Genomic DNA, 17380 nt, shown 5'->3' with positions numbered 1-17380 from the left:
CTCTATCGAAGAACTGTCTCAGATCTGTGTCCTGCGTCCACCGAAGGGTCCAGGTTCAGTGTCCTGTGTCCAGGAAGATTCCTGCTTCTGTGTCCAGTGTCCAACGAAGAGACCTGGCTCAGTCTGCAGTCCCAGGAAGATTACGGTCTCTGTGTGCTGTGTCCAGGAAGATTCCCGGTTCTGTGTCCAGTGTCCAATGAAGAGTCCCGGCTCAGTCTGCTGTCCCAAGAAGATTCCTGTCTCTGTGTGCTGTTTCCAGGAAGATTCCCGGTTTTGTGTCCAGTGTCCAACGAAGATTCCTGGTTCACTCTGCTGCGTCCACGTCTATTCCCAGCTCTGTGAGCAAGATGAGTCCCTGCTCTGTACCCAGTGTCACGGAAGAGACTCGGGTCTGTAACTTACCTTCAAGTGGAGTCCTGGCTGTTTGTCCTGTATCAAAGAACTGTCCCGGCTCTGTGACCTGCGTCCATCGAAGACTCCTGGCACTGTCTCCTCTTCACAAGAAGAGCCCAGGTTCGGTGTGCTGTGTCCAGGAAGATTCCCGGTTCTGTGTCCAGTGTCCAGGAAGATTCCCGGTTCTGTGTCCAGTGTCCAACGAAGATTCCCGGTTCGCTCTGCTGCGTCCAAGACAATTCCCGGCTCTGTGAGCAAGAACAGTCCCTGCTCTGTACCCAGTGTCAAAGAAGAGACCCGGGTCTGTGACTTACCTTCAAGTGGAGTCCCGGCTGTGTGTCCTCTATCGAAGAACTGTCTCAGCTCAGTGTCCTGTGTCCAACAAAGAGTCCTGGCACTCTCTCCTGATCAGAAGAAGAGTCCAGGTTAGGTGTGCTGTGTCCAGGAAAATTCTGGCTCTGTGTCCTGTGAGCAAGAAGGGTCCCTGCTCTGTGCCCAGTGTCAAAGAAGAGACCTGGGTCCCTGACTTACGTTCAAGTGGAGTCCCGGCTCTGTGTCCTGTATCGACGAACTGTCCAAGCTCTGTGTCTTGCGTCCAAGGAAGAGTCCTTGTTTGGTTTCCTGTGTCCAGTAAGATTCTGGCTCTGTATCCTGTGTCCATCGAAGAGTCCCGGCTCAGTCTGCTGTCCCAAGAAGAGTCCTGTCTCTGTGTGCTGTGTCCAGGAAGATTCCCGATTCTGTGTCCAGTGAGCAACGATGATTCCCGGTTCTGTGTCCAGTGTCCAACGAAGATTCCCGACTCTGTGTGCTGTGTCCAAGACGATTCCTGGCTCTGTGACCTGTGTACAGGAACAGTCTCGGGTCTGTGTCCAGTATCCGATGAAGAGTCCCATCTCTGTGTCCTTGCCCAAGTAGAATCCAGTCTCTGGGTCCTGTGAACAAGAAGGGACCCTGCTCTGTGCCCAGTATCAAGGAAGAGACCCGGCTCTGTGACTTACCTTCAAGTGGAGTCCCGGCTGTGTGTCCTCTATCGAAGAACTGTCTCAGCTCAGTGTCCTGTGTCCAACTAAGAGTCCTGGCACTCTCTCCTGATCAGAAGAAGAGTCCAGGTTAGGTGTGCTGTGTCCAGGAAAATTCTGGCTCTGTGTCCTGTGAGCAAGAAGAGTCCCTGCTCTGTGCCCAGTGTCAAAGAAGAGACCTGGGTCCCTGACTTACGTTCAAGTGGAGTCCCGGCTCTGTGTCCTGTATCGACGAACTGTCCAAGCTCTGTGTCTTGCGTCCAAGGAAGAGTCCTTGTTTGGTTTCCTGTGTCCAGTAAGATTCTGGCTCTGTATCCTGTGTCCATCGAAGAGTCCCGGCTCAGTCTGCTGTCCCAAGAAGAGTCCTGTCTCTGTGTGCTGTGTCCAGGAAGATTCCCGATTCTGTGTCCAGTGAGCAACGATGATTCCCGGTTCTGTGTCCAGTGTCCAACGAAGATTCCCGACTCTGTGTGCTGTGTCCAAGACGATTCCTGGCTCTGTGACCTGTGTACAGGAACAGTCTCGGGTCTGTGTCCAGTATCCGATGAAGAGTCCCATCTCTGTGTCCTTGCCCAAGTAGAATCCAGTCTCTGGGTCCTGTGAACAAGAAGGGTCCCTGCTCTGTGCCCAGTATCAAGGAAGAGACCTGGGTCTGTGACTTATCTTCAACTGGAGTCCCGGCTGTGTGTCCTGTATTGAAGAACTGTCCCAGCTCTGTGTCCTGCGTCCAGCGAAGAATCCTGGTACTGTCTCCTGTTCACAGGAAGAGTCCTGGTTCGGTGTCCTGTGTCCAGGAAGATACTGTCTCTGTGTACTGTGTCCAATGAAGAGTCCCGGCTCAGTCTGCTGTCCCAAGATGATTCCAGTCTCTGTGTCCAGTGTGCAGGAAGATTCCCGGTTCTGTGTCCAGTGTCCAACGAAGATTCCTGGTTCACTCTGCTGCGTCCACGTCTATTCCCAGCTGTGTGAGCAAGAAGAGTACCTGCTCTGTACCCAGTGTCACGGAAGAGACTCGGGTCTGTAACTTACCTTCAAGTGGAGTCCTGGCTGTTTGTCCTGTATCAAAGAACTGTCCTGGCTCTGTGACCTGCGTCCATCGAAGACTCCTGGCACTGTCTCCTCTTCACAAGAAGAGCCCAGGTTCGGTGTCCTGTGTCCAGGAAGAGACCCGGCTCAGACTGCTGTCCCAAGAAGATTCTTGTCTCTGTATGCTGTGTCCAGGAAGATTCCCGGTTCTGTGTCCAGTGTCCAATGAAGATTCCCGGTTCACTCTGCTGCGTCCACGTCTATTCCCAGCTCTGTGAGCAAGAAGAGTCCCTGCTCTGTACCCAGTGTCAAAGAAGAGACCCGGGTCTGTGTCCAGTGTCCAATGAAGACTCCCGGCTCAGTCTGCTGTCCCAAGAAGATTCCTGTCTCTGTGTGCTGTGTCCAGGAAGATTCCTGTCTCTGTGTGCTGTGTCCAGGAAGATTCCCGATTCTGTGTCCAGTGAGCAACGATGATTCCCGGTTCTGTGTCCAGTGTCCAACGAAGATTCCCGACTCTGTGTGCTGTGTCCAAGACGATTCCTGGCTCTGTGACCTGTGTACAGGAACAGTCTCGGGTCTGTGTCCAGTATCCGATGAAGAGTCCCATCTCTGTGTCCTTGCCCAAGTAGAATCCAGTCTCGGGGTCCTGTGAAAAAGAAGGGTCCCTGCTCTGTGCCCAGTATCAAGGAAGAGACCCGGCTCTGTGACTTACCTTCAAGTGGAGTCCTGGCTGTTTGTCCTGTATCAAAGAACTGTCCCGGCTCTGTGATCTGCGTCCATCGAAGACTCCTGGCACTGTCTCCTCTTCACAAGAAGAGCCAAGGTTCGGTGTCCTGTGTCCAGGAAGAGACCCGGCTCAGACTGCTGTCCCAAGAAGATTCTTGTCTCTGTGTGCTGTGTCCAGGAAGATTCCCGGTTCTGTGTCCAGTGTCCAACGAAGATTCCCGGTTCGTTCTGCTGCGTCCAAGACGATTCCCGGCTCTGTGAGCAAGAAAGGTCCCTGCTCTGTACCCAATGTCAAAGAAGAGACCCGGGTCTGTGACTTACCTTCAAGTGGAGTCCCGGCTGTGTGTCCTCTATCGAAGAACTGTCTCAGCTCAGTGTCCTGTGTCCAACAAAGAGTCCTGGCACTGTCTCCTGATCACAAGAAGAGTCCAGGTTCGGTGTGCTCTGTCCAGGAAAATTCTGGCTCTGTATCCTGTGTCCATCGAAGAGTCCCGGCTCAGTCTGCTGTCCCAAGAAGAGCCTTGTCTCTGTGTCCTGTGTGCAGGATGTGTCCCAGTTCTGTGACTACTGTCCAACGATGATTCCCGGCTCAGTCTGCCGTCTCAAGAAGATTCCTGTCTCTATGTGCTGTGTCCAGGAAGATTCCGGATTCTGTGTCCAGTGTCCAACGAAGATTCCCGGTTCACTCTGCTGCGTCCAAGTCTATTCCCGGCTCTGTGAGCAAGAAGAGTCCCTGCTCTGTACCCAGTGTCACGGAAGAGACTTGGGTCTGTAACTTACATTCAAGTGGACACCCGGCTGTGTGACCTCTATCGAAGAACTGTCTCAGCTCTGTGTCCAGTGTCCAACGAAGAGACCTGGCTCAGTCTGCAGTCCCAAGACGATTACTGTCTCTGTTTGCTGAGTCCAGGAAGATTCCCGGTTCTGTGTCCAGTGTCCACCGTAGAGTCCCGGCTCAGTCTGCAGTCCCAAGAAGATTCCTGTCTCTGTGTGCTGTGTCCAGGAAGATTCCCGGTTCTGTGTCCAGTGTCCAACGAAGAGTCCCGGCTCAGTCTGCTATCCCAAGAAGTTTCCTGTCTCTGTGTGCTGTGTCCAGGAAGATTCCCGGTTCTGTGTCCAGTGTCCAGGAAGATTCCCGGTTCTGTGTCCAGTGTCCAACGAAGATTCCCGGTTCGCTCTGCTGCGTCCAAGACGATTCCCGGCTCTGTGAGCAAGAAATGTCCCTGCTCTGTACCCAGTGTCAAAGAAGAGACCCGGGTCTGTAACTTATCTTCAAGTGGACAACCGGCTGTGTGACCTCTATCGAAGAACTGTCTCAGCTCTGTTTCCTGCGTCCACCGAAGTGTCCTGGCACTGTCTGCTGTTCACAAGAAGAGTCCTGGTTCGGTGTCCTGTGTCCAGGAATATTCTGGGTCTGTGTCCTGTGAGCTAGAAGAGTCCCTGCTCTGTGCCCAGTGTCAAAGAAGAGACCTGGGTCCCTGACTTACGTTCAAGTGGAGTCCCGGCTCTGTGTCCTGTATCGAAGAACTGTCCAAGCTCTGTGTCTTCCATCCAAGGAAGAGTCCTGGTTCGGTTTCCTGTGTCCAGGAAGATTCTGGCTCTGTATCCTGTGTCCATCGAAGAGTCCCGGCTCAGTCTGCTGTCCCAAGAAGAGCCCTGTCTCTGTGTCCTGTGTGCAGGAAGTGTCCCGGTTCTGTGACCACTGTCCAACGATGAGTCCCGGCTCAGTCTACCATCTCAAGAAGATTCCTGTCTCTGTGTGCTGTGTCCAGGAAGATTCCCGATTCTGTGTCCAGTGTCCAACGATGATTCCCGGTTCGCTCTGCTGCGTCCAAGACGATTCCCGGCTCTGTGAGCAAGAAATGTCCCTGCTCTGTACCCAGTGTCAAAGAAGAGACCCGGGTCTGTAACTTATCTTCAAGTGGACAACCGGCTGTGTGACCTCTATCGAAGAACTGTCTCAGCTCTGTGTCCTGCGTCCACCGAAGTGTCCTGGCACTGTCTGCTGTTCACAAGAAGAGTCCTGGTTCGGTGTCCTGTGTCCAGGAATATTCTGGGTCTGTGTCCTATGAGCTAGAAGAGTCCCTGCTCTGTGCCCAGTGTCAAAGAAGAGACCTGGGTCCCTGACTTACGTTCAAGTGGAGTCCCGGCTCTGTGTCCTGTATCGAAGAACTGTCCAAGCTCTGTGTCTTCCATCCAAGGAAGAGTCCTGGTTCGGTTTCCTGTGTCCAGGAAGATTCTGGCTCTGTATCCTGTGTCCATCGAAGAGTCCCGGCTCAGTCTGCTGTCCCAAGAAGAGCCCTGTCTCTGTGTCCTGTGTGCAGGAAGTGTCCCGGTTCTGTGACCACTGTCCAACGATGAGTCCCGGCTCAGTCTACCATCTCAAGAAGATTCCTGTCTCTGTGTGCTGTGTCCAGGAAGATTCCCGATTCTGTGTCCAGTGTCCAACGATGATTCCCGGTTCTGTGTCCAGTGTCCAACTAAGATTCCCGACTCTGTGTGCTGTGTCCAAGACGATTCCTGGCTCTGTGACCTGTGTACAGGAACAGTCTCGGGTCTGTGTCCAGTATCCGATGAAGAGTCCCATCTCTGTGTCCTTGCCCAAGTAGAATCCAGTCTCTGGGTCCTGTGAACAAGAAGGGTCCCTGCTCTGTGCCCAGTATCAAGGAAGAGACCTGGGTCTGTGACTTATCTTCAACTGGAGTCCCGGCTGTGTGTCCTCTATCGAAGAGCTGTCTCAGCTCAGTGTCCTGTGTCCAACAAAGAGTCCTGGCACTGTCTCCTGATCACAAGAAGAGTCCAGGTTCGGTGTGCTGTGTCCAGGAAAATTCTGGCGCTGTGTCCTGTGAGCAAGAAGAGTCCCTGCTCTGTGCCCAGTGTCAAAGAAGAGACCTGGATCCCTGACTTACGTTCAAGTGGAGTCCCGGCTCTGTATCCTGTATCGAAGAACTGTCCAAGCTCTGTGTCCTGCGTCCAAGGAAGTGTCCTGGTTCGGTTTCTTGTGTCCAAGAAGATTCTGGCTGTGTATCCTGTGTCCATCGAAGAATCCCGGCTCAGACTGCAGTCCCATGAAGAGCCCTGTCTCTGTGTGCTGTGTGCAGGAAGAGACCCGGCTCAGTCTGCTGTCCCATGAAGATTCTTGTCTCTGTGTGCTCTGTCCAGGAAGATTCCCGGTTCTGTGTCCAGTGTCCAACGAAGATTCCCGGTTCACTCTGCTGCGTCCAAGTCTATTCCCAGCTCTGTGAGCAAGAATAGTCCCTGCTCTGTACCCAGTGTCACGGAAGAGACTCGGGTCTGTAAATTACATTCAAGTGGACACCCGGCTGTGTGACCTCTATCGAAGAACTGTCTCAGCTCTGTGTCCTGCATCCACCGAAGAGTCCTGGTACTGTCTCCTGTTCACAAGAAGAGTCCAGGTTCGGTGTGCTGTGTCCAGGAAAATTCTGGCTCTGTGTCCTGTGAGCAAGAAGAGTCCCTGCTCTGTGCCCAGTGTCAACGAAGAGACCTGAGTCCCTGACTTACGTTCAAGTGGAGTCCCGGCTCTGTATCCTGTGTCGAAGAACTGTCCAAGCTCTGTGTCCTGCGTCCAAGGAAGAGCCCTGTCTCTGTGTGCTGTGTCCAGGAAGATTCCTGCTTCTGTGTCCAGTGTCCAAAGAAGATTCCCGGTTCACTCTGCTGCGTCCAAGTCTATTTCCAGCTCTGTGAGCAAGAAGAGTCCCTGCTCTGTACCCAGTGTCACGGAAGAGACTCGGGTCTGTAACTTACATTCAAGTGGACACCCGGCTGTGTGACCTCTATCGAAGAACTGTCTCAGCTCTGTGTCCTGCATCCACCGAAGAGTCCTGGTACTGTCTCCTGTTCACAAGAAGAGTCCAGGTTCGGTGTCCTGTGTCCAGGAAGATTCCCGGTTCTGGGTCCAGTGTCCAACGAAGAGTCCCGGCTCAGTCTGCTGTCCCAAGAAGTTTCCTGTCTCTGTGTGCTGTGTCCAGGAAGATTCCCGGTTCTGTGTACAGTGTCCAGGAAGATTCCCGGTTCTGTGTCCAGTGTCCAATGAAGATTCCCGGTTCGCTCTGCTGCGTCCAAGACAATTCCCGGCTCTGTGAGCAAGAAGAGTCCCTGCTCTGTACCCAGTGTCAAAGAAGAGACCCGGGTCTGTGACTTACCTTCAAGTGGAGTCCCGGCTGTGTGTCCTCTATCGAAGAACTGTCTCAGCACAGTGTCCTGTGTCCAACAAAGTGTCCTGGCACTCTCTCCTGATCAGAAGAAGAGTCCAGGTTCGGTGTGCTGTGTCCAGGAAAATTCTGGCTCTGTGTCCTGTGAGCAAGAAGAGTCCCTGCTCTGTGCCCAGTGTCAACGAAGAGACCTGGGTCCCAGACTTACGTTCAAGTGGAGTCCCGGCTCTGTATCCTGTATCGAAGAACTGTCCAAGCTCTGTGTCCTGCGTCCAAGGAAGTGTCCTGGTTCGGTTTCTTGTGTTCAAGAAGATTCTGGCTGTGTATCCTGTGTCCATCGAAGAGTCCCGGCTCAGACTGCAGTCCCATGAAGAGCCCTGTCTCTGTGTCCTGTGTGCAGGAAGATTCCCGGTTCTGTGTCCAGTGTCCAACGAAGATTCCCGGTTCACTCTGCTGCGTCCACGTCTATTCCCAGCTCTGTGAGCAAGAAGAGTCGCTGCTCTGTACCCAGTGTCACGGAAGAGACTCGGGTCTGTAACTTACCTTCAAGTCGAGTCCTGGCTGTTTGTCCTGTATCAAAGAACTGTCCCGGCTCTGTGACCTGCGTCCATCGAAGACTCCTGGCACTGTCTCCTCTTCACAAGAAGAGCCCAGGTTCGATGTCCTGTGTCCAGGAAGAGACCCGGCTCAGACTGCTGTCCCAAGAAGATTCTTGTCTCTGTGTGCTGTGTCCAGGAAGATTCCCGGTTCTGTGTCCAGTGTCCAACGAGGATTCCCGGTTCACTCTGCTGCATCCACGTCTATTCCCAGCTCTGTGAGCAAGAAGAGTCCCTGCTCTGTACCCAGTGTCACGGAAGAGACTCGGGTCTGTAACTTACATTCAAGTGGACACCCGGCTGTGTGACCTCTATCGAAGAACTGTCTCAGCTCTGTGTCCTGCATCCACCGAAGAGTCCTGGTACTGTCTCCTGTTCACAAGAAGAGTCCAGGTTCGGTGTCCTGTGTCCAGGAAGATTCCCGGTTCTGTGTCCAGTGTCCAACGAAGAGTCCCAGCTCAGTCTGCTGTCCCAAGAAGTTTCCTGTCTCTGTGTGCTGTGTCCAGGAAGATTCCCGGTTCTGTGTCCAGTGTCCAGGAAGATTCCCGGTTCTGTGTCCAGTGTCCAATGAAGATCCCCGGTTCGCTCTGCTGCGTCCAAGACAATTCCCGGCTCTGTGAGCAAGAAGAGTCCCTGCTCTGTACCCAGTGTCAAAGAAGAGACCCGGGTCTGTGACTTACCTTCAAGTGGAGTCCCGGCTGTGTGTCCTCTATCGAAGAACTGTCTCAGCTCAGTGTCCTGTGTCCAACAAAGTGTCCTGGCACTCTCTCCTGATCAGAAGAAGAGTCCAGGTTCGGTGTGCTGTGTCCAGGAAAATTCTGGCTCTGTGTCCTGTGAGCAAGAAGAGTCCCTGCTCTGTGCCCAGTGTCAACGAAGAGACCTGGGTCCCTGACTTACGTTCAAGTGGAGTCCCGGCTCTGTATCCTGTGTCGAAGAACTGTCCAAGCTCTGTGTCCTGCGTCCAAGGAAGAGTCCTGTCTCTGTGTGCTGTGTCCAGGAAGATTCCTGCTTCTGTGTCCAGTGTCCAACGAAGAGACCTGGCTCAGTCTGCAATCCCAATAAGATTACTGTCTCTGTGTGCTGTGTCCAGGAAGATTCCCGGTTCTGTGTCCAGTGTCCAACGAAGAGTCCCGGCTCAGTCTGCTGTCCCAAGAAGATTCCTGTCTCTGTGTGCTGTGTCCAGGAAGATTCCCGGTTCTGTGTACAGTGTCCAGGAATATTCCCGGTTCTGTGTCCAGTGTCCAACGAAGATTCCCGGTTCGCTCTTCTGCGTCCAAGAGAATTCCCGGCTCTGTGAGCAAGAAGAGTCCCTGCTCTGTACCCTGTGTCAAAGAAGAGACCCGGGTCTGTGACTTACCTTCAAGTGGAGTCCCGGCTCTGTAATCTGTATCGAAGAACTGTCCAAGCTCTGTGTCTTGCGTCCAAGGAAGAGTCCTGGTTCGGTTTCCTGTGTCCAGGAAGATTCTGGCTCTGTATCCTGTGTCCATCGAAGAGTCCCGGCTCAGTCTGCTGTCCCAAGAAGAGTCCTGTCTCTGTGTGCTGTGTCCAGGAAGATTCCCGATTCTGTGTCCAGTGAGCAACGATGATTCCCGGTTCTGTGTCCAGTGTCCAACGAAGATTCCCGACTCTGTGTGCTGTGTCCAAGACGATTCCTGGCTCTTTGACCTGTGTACAGGAAAAGTCTCGGGTCTGTGTCCAGTATCCGATGAAGAGTCCCATCTCTGTGTCCTTGCCCAAGTAGAATCCAGTCTCTGGGTCCTGTGAACAAGAAGGGTCCCTGCTCTGTGCCCAGTATCAAGGAAGAGACCTGGGTCTGTGACTTATCTTCAACTGGAGTCCCGGCTGTGTGTCCTGTATTGAAGAACTGTCCCAGCTCTGTGTCCTGCGTCCAGCGAAGAGTACTGGCACTGTCTCCTGTTCACAAGAAGAGTCCTGTTTCGGTGTCCTGTGTCCAGGAAGATACTGTCTCTGTGTACTGTGTCCAATGAAGAGTCCTGGCTCTGACTGCTGTCCCAAGAAGAGTCTTGCCTCTGTGTCCTCTGTTCAGGAAGATTCTCGTTTCTGTGTCCAGTGTACAACGACGTGTCCCGGCTCAGTCTGCTGTCCCAAGAAGATTCCTGTCTCTGTGTCCTGTGTCCAACGAAGATTCCCTGCTCGGTGTGCTATGTCCAAAAAGATTCCCAGCTCTGTGTCCTGTGAACAAGAAGAGTCCCTGCTCTGTGCCCAGTATCAAGGAAGAGACTTGGGTCTGTGACTTATCTTCAACTGGAGTCCCAGCTGTGTGTCCTGTATTGAAGAACTGTCCCAGCTCTGTGTCCTGCGTCCAGCGAAGAGTCCTGGCACTGTCTCCTGTTCACAAGAAGAGTCGTGGTTCGGTGTCCTGTGTCCAGGAAGATACTGTCTCTGTGACCTGCGTCCAACGAAGAGTCCTGGCACTGTCTCCTGTTCACAGGAAGAGTCTTGTCTCTGTGTCCTCTGTTCAGGAAGATTCTCGTTACTGTGTCCAGTGTCTAATGAAGAGTCCCGGCTCAATCTGCTGTCCCAAGAAGAGCCCTGTCTCTGTGTCCTGTGTGCAGGAAGTGTCCCAGTTCTGTGACTACTGTCCAACGATGATTCCCGGTTCACTCTGCTGCGTCCAAGTCTATTCCCTGCTCAGTGAGCAAGAAGAGTCCCTGCTCTGTACCCAGTGTCACGGAAGAGACTCGGGTCTGTAACTTACCTTCAAGTGGACACCCGGCTCTATAATCTGTATCGAAGAACTGTCCAAGCTCTGTGTCCTGCGTCCAAGGAAGAGTCCTGGTTCGGTTTCCTGTGTCCAGGAAGATTCTGGCTCTGTATCATGTGTCCATCGAAGAGTCCCGGCTCAGTCTGCTGCCCCAAGAAGAGCCCTGTCTCTGTGTCCTGTGTGCAGGAAGTGTCCCAGTTCTGTGACTACTGTCCAACGATGAGTCCCGACTCAGTCTGCCGTCTTCCTGTCTCTGTGTGCTGTGTCCAGGAAGATTCACGATCCTGTGTCCAGTGTCCAACGATGATTCCCCGTTCTGTGTCCAGTGTCCAACGAAGATTCCCGGTTCGCTCTGCTGCGTCCAAGACAATTCCCGGCTCTGTGAGCAAGAAGAGTCCCTGCTCTGTACCCAATGTCAATGAAGAGACCCAGGTCTGTGACTTACCTTCAAGTGGAGTCCCGGCTGTGTGTCCTCTATCGAAGAGCTGTCTCAGCTCAGTGTCCTGTGTCCAACAAAGAGTCCTGGCACTGTCTCCTGATCACAAGAAGAGTCCAGGTTCGGTGTGCTGTGTCCTGGAAAATTCTGGCTCTGTGTCCTGTGAGCAAGAAGAGTCCCTGCTCTGTGCCCAGTGTCAAAGAAGAGACCTGGGTCCCTGACTTACGTTCAAGTGGAGTCCCGGCTCTGTATCCTGTATCGAAGAACTGTCCAAGCTCTGTGTCCTGCGTCCAAGGAAGTGTCCTGGTTCGGTTTCTTGTGTCCAAGAAGATTCTGGCTGTGTATCCTGTGTCCATCGAAGAATCCCGGCTCATACTGCAGTCCCATGAAGAACCCTGTCTCTGTGTGCTGTGTGCAGGAAGAGGCCCGGCTCAGTCTGCTGTCCCATGAAGATTCTTGTCTCTGTGTGCTGTGTCCAGGAAGATTCCCGGTTCTGTGTCCAGTGTCCAACGAAGATTCCCGGTTCACTCTGCTGCGTCCAAGTCTATTCCCAGCTCTGTGAGCAAGAAGAGTGCCTGCTCTGTAACCAGTGTCACGGAAGAGACTCGGGTCTGTAACTTACATTCAAGTGGACACCCGGCTGTGTGACCTCTATCGAAGAACTGTCTCAGCTCTGAGTCCTGCGTCCACCGAAGAGTCCTGGTACTGTCTCCTGTTCACAAGAAGAGTCCAGGTTCGGTGTCCTGTGTCCAGGAAGATTCCCGGTACTGTGTCCAGTGTCCAACGAAGAGTCCCGGCTCAGTCTGCTGTCCCAAGAAGTTTCCTGTCTCTGTGTGCTGTGTCCAGGAAGATTCCCGGTTCTGTGTCCAGTGTCCAGGAAGATTCCCGGTTCTGTGTCCAGTGTCCAATGAAGATTCCCGGTTCGCTCTGCTGCGTCCAAGACAATTCCCGGCTCTGTGAGCAAGAAGAGTCCCTGCTCTGTACCCAGTGTCAAAGAAGAGACCCGGGTCTGTGACTTACCTTCAAGTGGAGTCCGGGCTGTGTGTCCTCTATCGAAGAACTGTCTAAGCTCAGTGTCCTGTGTTCAACAAAGTGTCCTGGCACTCTCTCCTGATCAGAAGAAGAGTCCAGGTTCGGTGTGCTGTGTCCAGGAAAATTCTGGCTCTGTGTCCTGTGAGCAAGAAGAGTCCCTGCTCTGTGCCCAGTGTCAAAGAAGAGACCTGGGTCCCTGACTTACGTTCAAGTGGAGTCCCGGCTCTGTATCCTGTGTCGAAGAACTGTCCAAGCTCTGTGTCCTGCGTCCACTGAAGAGTCCTGTTTCGGTTTCCTGTGTCCAGGAAGATTCTGGCTCTGTATCCTGTGTCCATCGAAGAGTCCCGGCTCAGTCTGCTGTCCCAAGAAGAGTCCTGTCTCTGTGTGCTGTGTCCAGGAAGATTCCCGATTCTGTGTCCAGTGAGCAACGATGATTCCCAGTTCTGTGTCCAGTGAGCAACGATGATTCCCAGTTCTGTGTCCAGTGTCCAACGAAGATTCCCGACACTGTGTGCTGTGTCCAAGATGATTCCTGGCTCTGTGACCTGTGTACAGGAACAGTCTCGGCTCTGTGTCCAGTGTCCGATGAAGAGTCCCATCTCTGTGTCCTTGCCAAAGTAGAATCCAGTCTCTGGGTCCTGTGAACAAGAAGGGTCCCTGCTCTGTGCCCAGTGTCAAGGAAGAGACCTGGGTCTGTGACTTATCTTCAACAGGAGTCCCGGCTGTGTATCTTGTATTGAAGAACTTTCCCAGCTCTGTGTCCTGCGTCCAGCGAAGAGTCCTGGCACTGTCTCCTGTTCACAAGAAGAGTCCTGGTTCGGTGTCCTGTGTCCAGGAAGATACTGTCTCTGTGACCTGCATCCAACGAAGAGTCCTGGCACTGTCTCCTGTTCACAGGAAGAGTCTTGTCTCTGTGTCCTCTGTTCAGGAAGATTCTCGTTACTGTGTCCAGTGTCTAATGAAGAGTCCCGGCTCAATCTGCTGTCCCAAGAAGAGCCCTGTCTCTGTGTCCTGTGTGCAGGAAGAGACCCGGCTTAGTCTGCTGTCCCAAGAAGATTCTTGTCTCTGTGTGCTGTGTCCAGGAAGATTCCTGCTTCTGTGTCCACTGTCCAACGAAGAGACCTGGCTCAGTCTGCAGTCCCAAGAAGATTACTGTCTCTGTGTGCTGTGTCCAGGACGATTCCCGGTTCTGTGTGCAGTGTCCAACGAAGAGTCCTGGCTCAGTCTGCTGTCCCAAGAACATTCCTGTCTCTGTGTACCTTGTCAAGGAAGATTCCCGGTTCTGTGTCCAGTGTCCAACTAAGATTCCCGGTTCACTCTGCTGCGTCCAAGTCTATTCCCGGCTCTGTGAGCAAGAAGAGTCCCTGCTCTGTACCCAGTGTCACGGAAGAGACTCGGGTCTGTAACTTACCTTCAAGTGGAGTCCCGGCTGTTTGACCTCTATCAAAGAACTGTCTCAGCTCTGTGTGCAGTGTCCAACGAAGAGACCTGGCTCAGTCTGCAGTCCCAAGACGATTACTGTCTCTGTGTGCTGTGTCCAGGAAGATTGCCGGTTCTGTGTCCAGTGTCCAACGAAGAGTCCCGGCTCAGTCTGCAGTCCCAAGAAGATTCCTGTCTCTGTGTGCTGTGTCCAGGAAGATTCCTGGTTCTGTGTCCAGTGTCCAACGAAGAGTCCCGGCTCAGTCTGCTGTCCCAAGAAGATTGCTGTCTCGGTGTGCTGTGTCCAGGAAAATTCCTGGTTCTGTGTCCAGTGTCCCGGAAGATTCCCGGTTCTGTGTCCAGTGTCCAACGAAGATTCCCGGTTCGCTCTGCTGCGTCCAAGACAATTCCCGGCTCTGTGAGCAAGAAGAGTCCCTGCTCTGTACCCAATGTCAATGAAGAGACCCAGGTCTGTGACTTACCTTCAAGTGGAGTCCCGGCTGTGTGTCCTCTATCGAAGAGCTGTCTCAGCTCAGTGTCCTGTGTCCAACAAAGAGTCCTGGCACTGTCTCCTGATCACAAGAAGAGTCCAGGTTCGGTGTGCTGTGTCCAGGAAAATTCTGGCTCTGTGTCCTGTGAGCAAGAAGAGTCCCTGCTCTGTGCCCAGTGTCAAAGAAGAGACCTGGGTCCCTGACTTACGTTCAAGTGGAGTACCGGCTCTGTATCCTGTATCGAAGAACTGTCCAAGCTCTGTGTCCTGCGTCCAAGGAAGTGTCCTGGTTCGGTTTCTTGTGTCCAAGAAGATTCTGGCTGTGTATCCTGTGTCCATCGAAGAATCCCGGCTCATACTGCAGTCCCATGAAGAACCCTGTCTCTGTGTGCTGTGTGCAGGAAGAGGCCCGGCTCAGTCTGCTGTCCCATGAAGATTCTTGTCTCTGTGTGCTGTGTCCAGGAAGTTTCCCGGTTCTGTGTCCAGTGTCCAACGAAGATTCCCGGTTCACTCTGCTGCGTCCAAGTCTATTCCCAGCTCTGTGAGCAAGAAGAGTGCCTGCTCTGTAACCAGTGTCACGGAAGAGACTCGGGTCTGTAACTTACATTCAAGTGGACACCCGGCTGTGTGACCTCTATCGAAGAACTGTCTCAGCTCTGAGTCCTGCGTCCACCGAAGAGTCCTGGTACTGTCTCCTGTTCACAAGAAGAGTCCAGGTTCGGTGTCCTGTGTCCAGGAAGATTCCCGGTACTGTGTCCAGTGTCCAACGAAGAGTCCCGGCTCAGTCTGCTGTCCCAAGAAGTTTCCTGTCTCTGTGTGCTGTGTCCAGGAAGATTCCCGGTTCTGTGTCCAGTGTCCAGGAAGATTCCCGGTTCTGTGTCCAGTGTCCAATGAAGATTCCCGGTTCGCTCTGCTGCGTCCAAGACAATTCCCGGCTCTGTGAGCAAGAAGAGTCCCTGCTCTGTACCCAGTGTCAAAGAAGAGACCCGGGTCTGTGACTTACCTTCAAGTGGAGTCCGGGCTGTGTGTCCTCTATCGAAGAACTGTCTAAGCTCAGTGTCCTGTGTTCAACAAAGAGTCCTGGCACTCTCTCCTGATCAGAAGAAGAGTCCAGGTTCGGTGTGCTGTGTCCAGGAAAATTCTGGCTCTGTGTCCTGTGAGCAAGAAGAGTCCCTGCTCTGTGCCCAGTGTCAAAGAAGAGACCTGGGTCCCTGACTTACGTTCAAGTGGAGTCCCGGCTCTGTATCCTGTGTCGAAGAACTGTCCAAGCTCTGTGTCCTGCGTCCAAGGAAGAGTCCTGTTTCGGTTTCCTGTGTCCAGGAAGATTCTGGCTCTGTATCCTGTGTCCATCGAAGAGTCCCGGCTCAGTCTGCTGTCCCAAGAAGAGTCCTGTCTCTGTGTGCTGTGTCCAGGAAGATTCCCGATTCTGTGTCCAGTGAGCAACGATGATTCCCAGTTCTGTGTCCAGTGTCCAACGAAGATTCCCGACTCTGTGTGCTGTGTCCAAGATGATTCCTGGCTCTGTGACCTGTGTACAGGAACAGTCTCGGCTCTGTGTCCAGTGTCCGATGAAGAGTCCCATCTCTGTGTCCTTGCCAAAGTAGAATCCAGTCTCTGGGTCCTGTGAACAAGAAGGGTCCCTGCTCTGTGCCCAGTGTCAAGGAAGAGACCTGGGTCTGTGACTTATCTTCAACAGGAGTCCCGGCTGTGTATCTTGTATTGAAGAACTTTCCCAGCTCTGTGTCCTGCGTCCAGCGAAGAGTCCTGGCACTGTCTCCTGTTCACAAGAAGAGTCCTGGTTCGGTGTCCTGTGTCCAGGAAGATACTGTCTCTGTGACCTGCATCCAACGAAGAGTCCTGGCACTGTCTCCTGTTCACAGGAAGAGTCTTGTCTCTGTGTCCTCTGTTCAGGAAGATTCTCGTTACTGTGTCCAGTGTCTAATGAAGAGTCCCGGCTCAATCTGCTGTCCCAAGAAGAGCCCTGTCTCTGTGTCCTGTGTGCAGGAAGAGACCCGGCTTAGTCTGCTGTCCCAAGAAGATTCTTGTCTCTGTGTGCTGTGTCCAGGAAGATTCCTGCTTCTGTGTCCAGTGTCCAACGAAGAGACCTGGCTCAGTCTGCAGTCCCAAGAAGATTACTGTCTCTGTGTGCTGTGTCCAGGACGATTCCCGGTTCTGTGTGCAGTGTCCAACGAAGAGTCCTGGCTCAGTCTGCTGTCCCAAGAACATTCCTGTCTCTGTGTACCTTGTCAAGGAAGATTCCCGGTTCTGTGTCCAGTGTCCAACTAAGATTCCCGGTTCACTCTGCTGCGTCCAAGTCTATTCCCGGCTCTGTGAGCAAGAAGAGTCCCTGCTCTGTACCCAGTGTCACGGAAGAGACTCGGGTCTGTAACTTACCTTCAAGTGGAGTCCCGGCTGTTTGACCTCTATCAAAGAACTGTCTCAGCTCTGTGTGCAGTGTCCAACGAAGAGACCTGGCTCAGTCTGCTGTCCCAAGAAGATTGCTGTCTCGGTGTGCTGTGTCCAGGAAAATTCCTGGTTCTGTGTCCAGTGTCCCGGAAGATTCCCGGTTCTGTGTCCAGTGTCCAACGAAGATTCCCGGTTCGCTCTGCTGCATCCAAGACGATTCCCGGCTCTGTGAGCAAGAAGAGTCCCTGCTCTGTACCTAGTGTCAAAGAAGAGACCCGGGTCTGTGACTTACTTTCAAGTGGAGTCCCGGCTGTGTGTCCTGTATCGAAGAACTGTCCCCGATCTGTGTCCTGTGTCCATCGAAGAGTCCTGGCACTGCCTCCTGTTCACAGTAAGAGTCCTGGTTCGGTTTCCTGTGTCCTGGAAGATTCTGGCTCTGTATCCTGTGTCCATCGAAGAGTCCCGGCTCAGTCTGCTGTCCCAAGAAGAGCCCTGTCTCTGTGTCCTGTGTGCAGGATGTGTCCCAGTTCTGTGACTACTGTCCAACGATGAGTCCCGGCTCAGTCTGCCGTCTCAAGAAGATTCCTGTCTCTGTGTGCCGTGTCCAGGATGATTCCGGATTCTGTGTCCAGTGTCCAACGAAGATTCCTGGTTCACTCTGCTGCGTCCAAGTCTATTCCCGGCTCTGTGAGCAAGAAGAGTCCCTGCTCTGTACCCAGTGTCACGGAAGACACTCGGGTCTGTAACTTACATTCAAGTGGACACCCGGCTGTGTGACCTCTATCGAAGAACTGTCTCAGCTCTGTGTCCAGTGTCCACCGAAGAGACCTGGCTCAATCTGCAGTCCCAAGACGATTATTGTCTCTGTGTGCTGTGATTAGGAAGATTCCCGGTTCTGTGTCCAGTGTCCAACTAAGAGTCCCGGCTCAGTCTGCAGTCC

This window comes from Hemitrygon akajei, chromosome 1 (genome assembly GCF_048418815.1).
Source record: "Hemitrygon akajei chromosome 1, sHemAka1.3, whole genome shotgun sequence".
NCBI lineage: Eukaryota > Metazoa > Chordata > Chondrichthyes > Myliobatiformes > Dasyatidae > Hemitrygon > Hemitrygon akajei.
This window is presented reverse-complemented; position numbering follows the sequence as displayed.